This window comes from Urocitellus parryii, chromosome 4, assembly GCF_045843805.1.
Source record: "Urocitellus parryii isolate mUroPar1 chromosome 4, mUroPar1.hap1, whole genome shotgun sequence".
Classification (NCBI taxonomy): Eukaryota; Metazoa; Chordata; class Mammalia; order Rodentia; family Sciuridae; genus Urocitellus; species Urocitellus parryii.
In genome coordinates this window covers 180,675,880-180,690,462 of record NC_135534.1, presented here as the reverse complement: position 1 = coordinate 180,690,462, position 14,583 = coordinate 180,675,880, and positions in this window count along the sequence as shown.

Here is a 14,583-nt window from a genome sequence, read left to right as displayed (position 1 = left end):
GTCTAATAGAAAATAACTCTTAGCTCCATAGCATCCGACTGCCACTTTGACTGAACTACATCACTTTATCTCTGTGCCCATCCCCCAAAGAGCCGCGCATCCTGGGTGGCCCAGTGCTGCAGGGTGCACAGCCCTCCTTTGCACATCCTTGGTGCCAGTGCTGTCCACAGCCCTGATGGGGATACTCAGCAACCACTGGGCCACCTCATGTCTGTGGTAATGAGTGTCAGCAGTATTGAGGGCACTGGGACTTCAGTGGCACCTGTAGTGTTGGCTCAGCATAGGGTTTTGTCACAAAGATCAGCATCTGTGCCAATCATGGTGGACATCAGCAGTGGTTGAAAGGCTGAGGCTCCCTCTTCCAGGCTAATGTGGCTTTCCCTAATCAGCAGCATGAACTGAAAAAAAGAAAGAAAGAAAGAAAGAAAATGGTTGTTTCTATGTAGCAAAAGAGGGAACCTTTTCATCAATACTTTTGCCCCATTTGATACACGTAACAAACTAGAAGAATCCAGAGAATCATTTTTTTCTTCTATCAATGAGAACGTTTTCTCTAAACTGGTACACCCTGAGATAACATTATAAAGTGTAGGCACCACATTAAAATAGAGCCCCAAATCTTGGTTGTGTTACTTCTCACACTGAATGTTGGATAATATCCCTTTTCAGCCTCGGGGCCATCATTTGTAAAAATAGGGTTAATTAAAATACACTTCATTGGATTAACATAAGGATTAAATAAGATAATGCATATCAGAGTGCTTTACAACAGTGTAATCAGTGGCCACTCAACACAGCATAGAAAATATCTCAAAAAACTTGTTAAATTGAAAACAAGGGAGCTACTACCAAGTACAGCACTGAAATACCGCCAGGATAAATAATAGATCCTACTCTGTCCATATCATTCTCCTCCGTTTTAGGAAAGAACTGACATTCACCAGATGATTTACAGCTGGGCAAAAAACATATACAGGCCATGAGTCTCCATTTGGATGAAAAGGAGGCCCTCGAGTTTCCAGCCAGGAATCACATTTCCTGGGTATCCTTAGAGATTCTCACAATCCCACAAACCACCGGGAAATTGGGGTGAACACAGTGCAGGAGGTGGTTGGCTGCTTACTCTCTTGACTGGATAGTAGGGTAGGGTTCTGCTGGCTGTGAGCAATGGAAGTATTCCACAAAAACAAAAAGCCAACAGGGCTTCACAACAGTCCCCATCCCTCTGTGAAGAGACAAGGGCCATCCTGGCTGATCACTCTGGACAGATGCCTTGCTAGCCAGGCCTCCAATGATGACAGTCACGACACGAGCAAAACAGAAGTCAGCAAACTCAAAGAGCCCACCAGGTGGACAATGAGTGTCACTGAAAAATGCTGGTGGTAGGTGGAGATAGAGACGCTAGTAGAAGGGGCTGGGTTAGATCTGAGAATTTACCCACTTCTAAAGGAGGAGGCCAACAGCATGCAAAAATGGGCACTGTGTTACCAATTTCTGGTTTTTCAAGAGAAGCTGCAAATCAGGTCTGAACATGAAACTTTTTTTTTTTTATTGAATACAATCTGTTAGAAATGCAAACAAAGAAACCCTGTGTTAGCCAATAAAACACAGCTTTGGACAGGATTCAGCCCATGACCAACCAGTGTTCATCTCCTGATAGAGAGCTTCTCTGTCACTCTTCAGAGATTTCTTGCTTTGATGAGATGATAGGTCACACAAGGTTGCTTCCTAAAGCCTGTGGATGACTGCATTATGTCATAGTCACCAAGAAACTATGAGGTGCATTAGGACCCCAAAGAAAAGAAAGTGTCGTGGTATGGCATAATTTCTTGTGAAGCAGGAGTAGTCAGGTGCATGAGGGGGTGAAGGTTTTCCTGTGCAGCTCCAGAGCATAGAAGCAATCCAAATGCACATGCGTGCACGTGCTCACACACACACACACACACACACACACAAACACAACTAAACCTCATGGATCGCATCACATGGGTAGAAACATATGCAGTGAACTTAATAGAGGAGTTCCATAGCTGAACAGAAAGAGCATTGTGCCAGGAAACAGACTCCTTAATAACTGCAAATCACCTAGTGTGGTTTCCTCTTCTGTAAAATGTTGATGAAAATAATATGTTCATTGTAAGGTAGTTTAAAGGATTCAGTGGAAGGTATGTTTGGCACCTAGCATAGTGTCTGGCAGACAGTATATTCCAAGTATTATTATTATTATTATTATTATTATTATTATTATTTTAAAGTTAAGCTCCATGCAGGCATAGGTTTTCCCTTAAACACACATTTCATAGCACCTAACAGACACCCAGAGTGTTGGGACCTCACAAATTTCATCTGCGGTGGATTGGCTCATGGTTTTATGCATTACTAATAAGGCGGAGGGGATTAGTTGAGAGGACTGGTTTGCAGCAATCGGTTGTACTGCTGCCTCTCCCTGCTTGCCTCATTATAATTCTTCATTGAGGTGGGAGTGGAGGGTCGATAATGTCATCTTGGGCAGCAGGAAGTCTCTTCAGTAGCAGAGCTTTTTGCTCAAAATGAAGTCCTTTCTGTAGTGGGAAATTCAGCAGAAAAATGAGGCTGCCACCATCTTTATTGTAATTGACATATTTCATTTCACCACAGCCTAAGCATGTTCTTTGTGAGAATGGAGCAACAAATGCCTAATGACCTTTTCCAAAGGAGTCTGAGGTGTATTTGCAGGGTCTGATCTGCAAACAGGGCTCCGGTTGAATAGATGGAGGATTGCATGGCTCCCATTTGGAATGTACTGGCCTGCCAACCTGTCCATTCCCATGTGCATTTACTTGTACTGCCTGTCAGTCTTAAGGGCTGGTCTGCTTGAATGACAGGTAAATAGATGAGGTATCATAAAATGATCAACACAGGCAAATGTCTGCACATTAAAAAAACAAATACAATGACAAACAATTCCTTACTGGCCACCAGTCACGTGTGTTTGGATAAACTAGTCCAATAGGCAACATTTGATGAAGGACCCATTTCTTATTGCCTCTCTTTGAAGGCTTAGATGATTATTCAAAGAATTTCAGGGATTGTTGCTGAGAAGCCATGGTTATTATGTGGAGTGAAATAATACATTTCTTTGCTTTAGTAACTTCTCAAATTTATGTTTTATAGACAAGATTTTATATGTAATTTGACATTTACATAGAGGGCTTCTTGGGTGCAAAAGATATAAACCTTCAGACCAATAAATTGAATTGTGTCAACAAAATACAACAGGGTATCTGAATAAATAAAAGGAATTACTTGAATTTTTCTGCAAAGTCTCTGTCTTAAACCACAACTTTATTGTTGTTATATATTTAAATATGATACATTTGCATGGAAGCACCTCCCAACAGAAGACAACTGCTATAAATTTTTTAAAATTTAATTAAATATAAATAGAAAACAGCAATATCGTAGAAGATGAAGGAAGAACATATTTTAGTTCTGAGAATTAATGAAATTTCTGTAACTGTTACTCAAACTTCTCTTTATGCTTTCTGTTGCCTATAAAACAAAAATATCATACCACAGAAGAGAAAAGAAGCTACCAGTTTCTCAGGGATACAAAGCCTTGGATGATATTTTACTATTTTATTTACCATATAGTCATTTTATGGTTATTATCTCTACTACTATAACTATTCAATGAGCACTAAAATGAAAGTCCAAACCTGGTAGCTTCTACTTACTGTGTAAGAGTAACTCACCACCCACACATTAGTGAAGTAGTCCAAAATGTTATATACACCTTACAATCATTTATGACCCACTTAGCTATTTCTCAGTAAGTTTCTGTGGTCCACAGCTTACTTCATTAGATATATAAATTTCCCATTTCTTTTTAGCAATATTAGGTTGTGATTAATTGAATATGAAGTGTTATTATAAAAGAATAAAAAATGTAGGGAAGACACATAACAGTGTTAGAATAGGAAGTTAGAAATTACTTAGTGTCAGACAAAATATTACCATACTCCCTGTATGTCATAATATTTGGAAAGTTGTCCCTTTGCCTTAATTACAACCCATGGAAGAGCAATACACATTGCCAATTTTTTCCTTCTGTGTTCAAAATTGTCTGATTCTGTCTGGATCCAGACTACAAGCAACATGCATTTTTGAAGGAGAAAAGGAAGAGGGTGGACTTAATGTCTACTTTATACACAGGTCTGATAGCATGGCCTTGCATATGCTAGAGCAGTGCTGTACCTCTGAGCTCTATCACCAGCCCCAGCACATTTTCAAATTTTGCGTAAGAGTAAATGTAGGGAGAATACTTTCCTCTATTCACCATATAGGACCATGTTAAGAGTCCACAGGAGCAAGCCCTCCTTAGAGCTTCCGTGTGCATAGACAAAGGGAGTAGTTCAGATAATTCATATATAATGCAAACATTCCCCCTAAAGAAAGCAATAAAAGGAAAATTCATATTTCTACTTCATATTGTGTCAGTTGTGGCAAGTGGAATTTTTCTAGTATGTTTATTACACAAATATTTCAATTTTATTGGTATAAATAATGCCATCTTAGCTAATTTTAATATCTGCAGAATATACAGTCAGCTCCCTGTTTATTATTTCCTGATATCAGTTGATTTTTCCTTTTTAAAAAGGAGTTTGCCAGGCAATTTAGTAGTCTTAAAAAAACAAAGGGTGGGAGGTGCTGGGGTAGTGGTTCAGTGATAGAGCACTTGCCTAGCACGTGTGAGGCACTGGGTTAGATTCTCAGCACGGCACAAAAATAAATAGAATAAAGGTCCATTGACAACTGAAAAATATTTTTAAAAAAACAACTTTTGGCTTTTTAAATCTTTATTTCTATTTTTAATTTTGTTAAAATTTGTTTTTATTATTATATCCTGCTTTCTACTTTCTTGAAGTTTAATTTGCTGAATTTTTTCCTGCTTTCATGAAAGGGATATTTAATACATTGATTTCAGTCTTCATATATATAAATTGTTCTTGTACATTTTATTATTGTTTAATTGAAAAATAAAATTATATTCAGACATTGCTTGATTTACAATGGGGTTATATCCTGATACACTCAGAGTAAGTGGAAAATATCCTAAGTCAAAAACACATTTAATCCACCTAACCTAACAATCATCATGGATTATCCACAATTGTTTCTATTGAGAATTCAGCTGTCAGTCTCTTATTTCCTTAAAAGTAACATTTTTTCACAGATTATTGAAGATTTTTATGAAGAACCTAAGTTTGACTCACATTTTATCTTGCTTGGAGTTCATCGGATTTTTTGAAAATGTGACTTGGTGTCTTTCATCAGTTTTGAACATAAATACACCATCATTTGTTTTATTTACCCCTTGCTGTATTGATGAAAACCAAGATTGTCTACAATTTTTTGCTGTTTCAGGCAGTGTTTTTGTAATGAATATCTCTGTGCATGCCATTTTGTGCACATGGGTAAAAATTGCTAGGTAGAAAAGTGTGTGCATTTTAGTGCATTCTAACAACTTAGAACAAATAAATAAATTATAAAAAATTATTGAGATACCACTGTACACCAGTTAGAACAGCTAAACTGTAAAATGCTGATGCCATCAAATGCTGGAAAGGACATCGAGAAGCAGAGATTCTCACTCATCACTGGTGGGAATGCAAAGAGTCTGTCTAATTCTTTAGGAGAGCCTTCCCTATTTCTTACAGAGATAAAAACAGGCTTATCATATGATCCAGTAGTTGCTCTCCTATGTGAAGAGGAAAAGTAGAAATGTATATCCACACCCAAACCTGTATGTGAGTGTTTATAACAACTTTATTCCTGCAATAGTGTAAAATGTCCTTCAATAGTTGAAGGAATAAGAAAACCATCCTATATCCAGACAGAATGTTACTCAGGGATGAAAAGAAACAAACTATCAATGGCTGAGTGAAAAGAACCAGTCTGAAAATGAAAAAAAGATAAGTGTGAGCATTTTACTCACAAATTTCTACCTAATAACACTTTACTAGTTTATACTCCTGTAAAAAAGTATGAAATTGTACAATTCATATTCCTCTTACAAACTCTGAATACTATGAGCATTTTTTTCCTGTTATTGGTATTTCTTTTTCTATCAATTATCTATTTATTGCCTTTATTCCTTTTACTATTTATGTCTTTGAGTTTTGTTTTTTTCCCTTTTGATTTGTTCAGCTATTTGGTATATTTACAGTATATTTAAAATATGCCCCTACATTTTTAATAATTTTGTGATACATTTATTAATTCAATAGTTTTAAATTTGATGAAATCTGTCAATATTTTCCTTCTCTGTTCAAAATTTTCATCACCCCTGTATGTTTTAACTAAACACTAGTTTTAAAGTCACCATCATAAATTTCATTCATAATCCTGTAGGCATTGCACTGAACTTCCTGAAGTTGGAGAGCTGCCAGTCTTAAAATATTGACTCTTCATTCAGTAGAATCATACCTTTCCATTTGTTCAAGTCCTCCAGGAAAATTTGATACAGTTTCTTGATAGAGGTGGTGCATATTCCTTGTGAGATTTAGTTCTACATATTTTAAAACCTGATTATTTTATTGTGAACATTTCTAAATCTTCATGGTTCAATGTGATTTGTGCTTTTTTTAAAAATTTTTATTGTTGTGAAGCTTTCTTCTGTCTAGTTTACTAGAAATTTGACCAAAATGGACATTTAAATATATTCATTACTTCTTTGGAATATTTTGGGATGAGAATATGTTTTCTCCTGTTTATAGTCTGTTAACATAATGATTTTCATTATTAGAAACTAATACTCCAGCCAGGTGTGGTGGCACATCTATAATCCCAGCAGTTTACGAGGTTGAGGCAGGAGGATCACAAGTTCAAAGCTAGCCTCAGCAAAAGCAAGGAGCTAAGCAACTCAGTGAGACCCTGTCTCTAAATAAAAATACAAAATAGGGCTGGGGATGTGGCACAGTTGTGGAGTGCCCCTGGGTTCAATCCCTGGTACCCCCACCCCCACCCCCCCGCCAAAAAAGAAACTAATGCTTGATAATTCAAGAATCCCCCTGAATAAACCATTGATAAGGATTTTTATTTTTTTATAAAACATTATTAGATTTTATTAGTATTTTAAGAAGTCTTCTCCCTCCATTTCATAAATAATATACTTTTTGGGGCTGGGAATGTAGCTCAGTAGTAGGGTGCTTGCCTAACACACATAGACCTTGGGTTCAATCCCTAGCACCACAAAAAGAAAAAAAAATCTGAATTTTAATCAGGTACAATGGCATACTCAATGACTAGGAGGCTGAGGGAGGAGAATCATAAGTTCAAAGATAGCCTCAGCACCTTATTGAGACCCTATCTTAAAATTTTAAAAATTTTTAAAAAATAAAGACTGAGGCTGTAGCTTAGTGAGAAAGCATCCCTCCATTCAGTCTCCAGTAGAAATAACAAAAACAACCCCCCCAAAAAAACCACAAAAATCACTTTTTATCTATGAAATGAAAGCAATTTATGTAGCATCAGAATAACTGGTTAGTAAATCTGAACAATTCTCTGTTTTCTTTTGATGGATCTTTTCTAAACAACCTGAACTTGGACTATTTTTTCTGCAGTATACATTTCTACATTTCAATTCATACATATTATTATGGAGAATACATTGGAACCTATTCTTAGAATCTTCTTTCTCTTTCCTTTTCACTGTGATTAGAATTTTTACTCTTTCTTGATTTTTTTTTCTAGAATTGAGTAATGTTGCATTTTTTCTTTTATTAGGTATCCCTACACCCTTGGATGACTACCTTTAACATTGTATACTTATTTCAATTTATTTCTTTCTGTCAATATCTTTTGTTATTTAGTAGTTAAATCTCCCCTTTAATAAAGTAATAACATCATCACATTTTTACTTCTCTTTCTTGGCCTCTACTACCTCCTGTATTGATTTTATATAGTTCTTTTTTCACTATGCATTGACCATTATATAGCCCAGCAATATAGTTTTACATTCGCTCTGTTGTGTACCCTGTTCTCTTCCCATGTGTACTTTCTGGAGTGTGTTTGTTTTACTGGCATATCCTCAGTTACACTTTTTTTTGGGGGGGAAGGGTGGATTGATTTCAGGGGCACTCAACCACTGAGCCACATCCCCAGCCCTATTTTGTGTTTTATTTAGAGATAGGGTCTCTCTGAGTTGCTCAGCCTCGCCGTTGCTGAGACTGGCTTTGAACTCATGATCCTCCTGTCTCAGTTTCCCAAGCTGCTAGGATTATAGGCTTGTGCCACCACACCCAGCTCCTCAGTTACTCTTTCAAGGAGGTTCTATGAATGGTTATATTTTTGAGATATATATACAGGCCAGAGTTCAACTCCTCTACCTACATACAAATTTAGGTAAAGCAGGAAGTTTGCTTCAAAATCATTTTTACTTGAGGATATTTAAGGCATTTTTCATTGTCTTTTGGAATATAGAAATGTGTGCTATAAATCAAATTTTGTGCCTTTGTAGGAAATATATTTCTTCCTCTGAAAATTTTTTAGGATATTCATTTAATTTTTATTGTCCTAAAACTTGGTGAGATTCTTTTAAAATTTGTCCTACCTGTCTCTTGGGGATGTCTTTCTATTTAAAATTTATAGTTTTATCCAGCTATATGAAATATACTTTTATCTTTTTTTTTAAATTAACCTCCTTTCTCTCTATTGTCTCATTCTGAAATTGCTGTTATGAACACTTGTTCATAAACTCTGCAACCTGTTTCTGCCCTTTTCCTTTCTTTTCAATAAGAACACCTATGGATACACTGAAGATCACCCAAGTAATGTGGATAAATTCTGCATCTCAAGATCCTTAACTGAATCCTATCTTTTGCCCCATAAGGTAATATTCAAAGTTTTTCCCAGTAAGGTAATATTCACAGGTTCCAGGGATTAAGAAGTAAATTAATCTGGGGGAGAGGAGGACATTGTATTCTGTCTACCCAGACATAGCTGAAGATAGCACACCTGCCAGATCACATCTATTTTTCTTAGGGGTAAAATCCATTGGCTCATTAAGTTATGTAGGCTGCCCTTTATGCTAAGTTCTACAAATGCTCAGTCTATAAAATCAGCATTGTAACATTTAATTCTTACCTGCTTCATGAGCCTATGGAGAAGTAAAATTGGATATAGTATAGAAAGCCCTTCCTGAATGGTGTTCTGAAAAGAATATAGGCCTATATTTTATATTCTAAGTTATGAAATGAGTCAATGGAATTTTAGCCAGAGCCCTACCACTTAATAACTTAGTGACCTTGGTCTTTTCATTTATAAAGTGAAGGTAAAATATCTACTTTATAAGTTTGTTGTCAAAATTAAATGAAACAATTCATGTAAAAATGACTGGCATGCTGGCTGGCTTATGGTAAGATCATCCTCTTCTTTCTTCTCTGCTAAAAAAAAAAAATGTTTGGCACACACTCTCTGAATTGCTTCAAAATGGTATGCAGGGAAGCTTAGGTCAGCAGTTTTCATTTCAAGCAAGAAGGACAAACATAGATAATAACTATTTAAATAATTAATAGGCTGGAACAGACCATTCACTGATGCTATGCATGGGAAATAAGAATTCTGTGCCATGACCTAATTCATGTCCTTGGTCAATACATGTTCTCTTCTTTTGTTCCAGGGAAGATTAACAATACTGTGCAAAAAAAGGCCTTGCCAGGGTCCAGAAGAGTGTAGACTAGTAAATTGTAGTTAATGCTACTAAAGTTATTGTCATTGACTTTTATTCTAGAAGACACTGGTGGCGGTACTACTCTTCATAATCAGAGCAAATGAGACTGTGAGTCCAAAGATTAATAAACAACCCAAAGTTCATTCCCTAGTCATTCTACTCACTTTTACATCTCTGACTGAATGACTTCATTCTTTAGTTCTGGATGGGTAACATCAAGCTTATGGACGTAATTACTAGGTGGCCTTGACCCATGACCTCTTACATGATCACAGACTGGAACCCTGATGTCTGGCAGAGGCTTCATAAATGGGAGTCTTTGACCAGAAAGGAGGCTTGATGAGCGGCTTCCCTTGGTATTTAAAATGAACTCCTACACTGTTTCCCACCATTTCATTAGTGGCATTTCCCACAGACTTAATCTCTGTATTCCTCCTCTCTGAGGGAGGGTGGGAAGTTCCCTGGGGAGTCTTGCAAGTCCCATGCCTTCAGTTATGTCCCATGAGCTTCAGATACACAACTCCAGCCCCAGCTCAGCCTTTCATCCTCTCCTTCCCCTTTTCTCCTGCTTTGCACAGCAGCCATGGCCTGGCCTTCAGATGACCTGGGCAAGGAAGCACTTCTGGTTCTGAGCCCTTCAGGGGCTCTCATCGGTTTTAGGGGCAGTCACTACTCCTTTTGCTGACATTCTGGGTTCAGAGGAGGGACAGGCAATGAAGCAATAGGAATAGGATCCTTTGGTGACTTCCTGCTGGCTCTTCCTACCTGCAATTCTCCTGACCTGGAAGGGTCCTCCTTCAGCTCACTATCACAAATATTCTTCAGTTTCTGCACCTAATACATCACCTTTAGGTTCTGTCCGTGAGAAGCCCCCACTACTTAGGTACCTTTTTGGTACCTAAAGCAATATTCTTATGATAGACATGGATTCCATGCCAGGATTTGCATACCTTTGGCCCACTGTCAGAAGGAAATGCATTCATTGCTTTTCGGATTCATCCTCTACTCTGCTTCCACTAGCAGCTTCAGATAACATCTCTCTGGCATAGGTCAAAATAAGTCCATAGAGTACACCAAATGCAGGAAAAAATCTGCCCCCCCCCCCAACTAAACCCGGGTCTCATGCCCCTCACCCTCCTGAGTGCATTAGCAATCAGAGGGCTACACAAAGAAATTAGCACACAATCTTCTCCAGATTCTAATAAATATACTCTCATTTATCCTCAATATGTAAGAGTTGTTTACTCCTGTTAAGTATTTCCCTCCAACGCTTTAGGAAATACTATCTACTGTCTTTATGCCTTAACTAAAATTTGGGGAGGATGTGTCCCATTTTAATATCCTATTTTTCTAAATTGAAGGATTTCTGCAAGGTAACCTTTATGTTTCTCCCTTTTGCCCTTCATGCCACTATCTTGTGCCTACAAAGGTCAAATCCTGTCACTGTTGCCACTTTATGAATTTATATGTAATGAAACCTAATCAGCTTCAGGTCATGTAGATAGACTTCCTTTTGCATAAGAAGCAATGTTCACTTGTGTATTTTATGTCACAATCTCAGCACATGAACAGCAGGGTGGAAATGATGGGGGCTGGGTGAATAAAGAAACATTAAATCATTAAGGATTATGAATAGCAGGGTAATTCTTGCTGATCCTAATTTCTAGAATATAGAATTTAGAAAACTGATAGCTCATTAGTTTGCATAATTGAGCTGCAAAGAAGTGAGTAGCACTGGCTCCAGCCTGATTGTCCAGTTCAGCATTCCTTCTTCTCCTAGTCCATAGGCACCCTGCTATCTCACTTGTAGGCACCACCCTCAGGTATGAGGAGCATATTAGTGTCCTATTCCTGCTACAACAAGTGGCCTCAAATTTTAGTGGCTTAAAGTAAAACAAATTTATTCTCTTACAAATCTGCAGGTCACAAGTCCAAAATGGACCTTGCCGAGAAAAAGGCTGTTTTTTTCTGGAGGCTTTGGGAGAGCATCTACTTTCTTGCATTTTCCAGCTTTCAGAGGCTGCTAGCATTTCTTGTCTTGTGGTTCTCTTCCATCTTCAAAGTCAGCAATGGCCAATCAAGTTTTTCTCACATCACACAATGATGCTTCCATAATCACATCTCCTTCCTTGACTCCCACTCTTCAGCCTCCCTCTTCCACTCTCAGATTCCTTTGGAGCCACCTGCAAAATTCAAGATCAGTTTCTTGTCTTTGGCAACTTTGACTCCCCTTTGCCATGTAATAACATATACACAGCTTCCACAGGGAATTAGAATTTGGACATCTTTGAGTGGGTCATTTTTCTGCCTGGCATACAAAGAATAATCCCAAACTGCTTCAAAAGTTCCCTGAATCTCTCCTTGTCATCACCTCTCACCATTATTCAAGTGTCTATTACACAGCTGCTTGTCTGGCCTTGGTACAGTAGCCAAAATCTACTCAACAATTCCATGTTCCAGTGAAGAACAGGTTTCTAGACCTGTTTTTGCAGGTAGAATGTTATTGGACACAAAACCAGGCTCATCTGTTTGCATACTGTCCATGTCTCTCTTGCTGCAAAAGCAGAGTAAAGTCACTGTAACACAGTCTATGTGGTCTGCAAAATATTATTTATTATTTGGCCTTTTACTCCCCACCTCCTGCAAAAAAAAAAAAAAAAGGAGAAAGTTTGTTGACCCCTGTTATAGAGGTCTTCTCTCTGAGTTATCTTTATTCTTAGATTTCTATTCATGATTCCCCACCAGAAGCTAAACATGTGGACCAGGGCCTCTCCCGTTCAGTGGACTCTGAACTTCATTTTTCACACCACCAGCCCTATGAGGCCTCCATAAGCTCTGATCAATTCCTCAGCCTCTAAGCAATCAGCAACTTTCTTGAAGAGAAAAGCAGTGCCAAATGCAAGGTTTGCTTCTTTCCCAGACCTTGAGTCCTGTAAATCCCTTCTATTTTAGGAGCCTGCCAATGTCTTCAAATACACATAGTTGATATTTTGTCTAGCTTTGCTAGTTGTTCTCTGCAAGGGGTCTGATCCAAGCAATCTGGCCCACCATTCCCTGAACATGTTTAGCTCTCTTACTGCATATTTGTCTTCAAGCCCCTGTCATGTTATTCATATTCCTTTATGACTTGTTCTATTGTCTTTTGTGTTTAGCTTACAATTTTCTTATAGCTTTTTTTACTCTGTCTCTTGGACACTCTGCTTTCTTGCTTTTCAATGAGGAAGCCAGGTTTAATAAAGTATTATTCTGATTCCTATAGTTAATTACTTTCTCACTTACCCTTGACTCTTCAGAGTAACAGATCTTTCCCCTTGTTTTGCCTTGACTTACTTCTGCCCTCATTTAATTATGTTTTGATCTTCATCTGCCTTCCTGGTAAATCAAGTCAATCCAGATTTGAAAATAAATTGGTTACTCTTATCCCACTTCTCAGATGAGCAACAATTTTGCTTATCAGATTTGTCATCAACTAGAGGTCAATAGATACATAATTTCCTTTCCAAGTCAAGTCCCCTAGCAGTTTCTTCCATCACCTGGAACCTCTTTACTCTTTTCCTATGAAACAGTCTCTCCCCAGTGCTTGTCCTATCTGATCTGATCTGAAGGAGTTCTTTAAAGATTCCTTTTAGAATGTTTACTGCAATAAACGTTCTCACATCTCTCATGTCTTACATTTTTTTTTCCCTCGGTTGCTTTCCATGAATAAATATACAAAAGTGAGGCACAGTGCCTTGGCCAGCTCCCAGAGAAACACTGATAATCAGCAGATGCTTTCTGGTTCATTGAGACCGTTCCTGGCTCTCTGGATCAAGAAATAAATGGAACAAGAAATACAAGTTTCTTCTCAGATTGGGCCTACATCAAAGACCTGGAGCCTGGATAAGCTCTTCCTCGATCCAGCTCTGGATGCCTCATTGGAAATTTCTCTCAGATTCTTATTACATTTCCCATCAATTTTAGTTTCTCATATCACCTTGAAACTTATTTTAGATAATTATTGTTATGGTTTAGATCTGAAATGTCCCCTGAAAACTCACTCCCATTACTTTTTTTTTTTTTTTTTTAACTGGGAATTGACTTCAGGGGTACTTTACCACTGAGCTACATCCCCAAACTTTTTTACTTTTTTATTTTGAGATAGGGTCTCACTAAGTTTCTGAGAGTCTTACTTTCTGAGACCAGCCTTGAATTTGTGATCCTCCTGCCTCATTGGGACTACAGGTGTGTATAATCGTATTTTAAAAGCATGATCCCCAAAGCCAGCAGGTCCAGAGGTGGGACTTTTAGGCAACGAGTGGGGCTCTGACCTCCCCAGTGGATTAATCCATTTGCTGGATTAATCCATTCCTAGATGAATGGTCTACTTGGTGTTAAATATAGGCTGATAGTGTAGTTAGAGGAAGTAGGTCACTGGGAGCGTGACTTTGGAGACTCTGTCTTGTCCCTGGTTCATTGCTCACTCTCTGTGTCGTGGTCTCTGTCTGTCTGTCCCTCTTCTTCTTTGAGCTGAGCAGCCTTCCTCTGCTGTGCCCTTCAACCATGTTGTTCTGCCTCACATCAGGTCCATAGCAATGGAGTTGGCCAACCAGGGACTGAGATTTTTGAAACCATAAACCCCAAATGAACTTTTCTCCCTCTAAGTTTTTCTTGTCAGTGACAAAAAGCTGACTAACACAATTATACTCTTGTTTGAGAGTCTGTTTAGGAACTGAGAATTACAGGTCAGTATCTACTACCGGTTACAGTTCCAAAGAATTTAATTCTGCAAGTATATCCAGGCACTGAGTCATTCCCTTGATTCCATGGAGTTAAATGCTTTTAAAAAAATATTCTACTCAGAAAGATGCAAAGTGTGGTTTGTGAAATGAGTC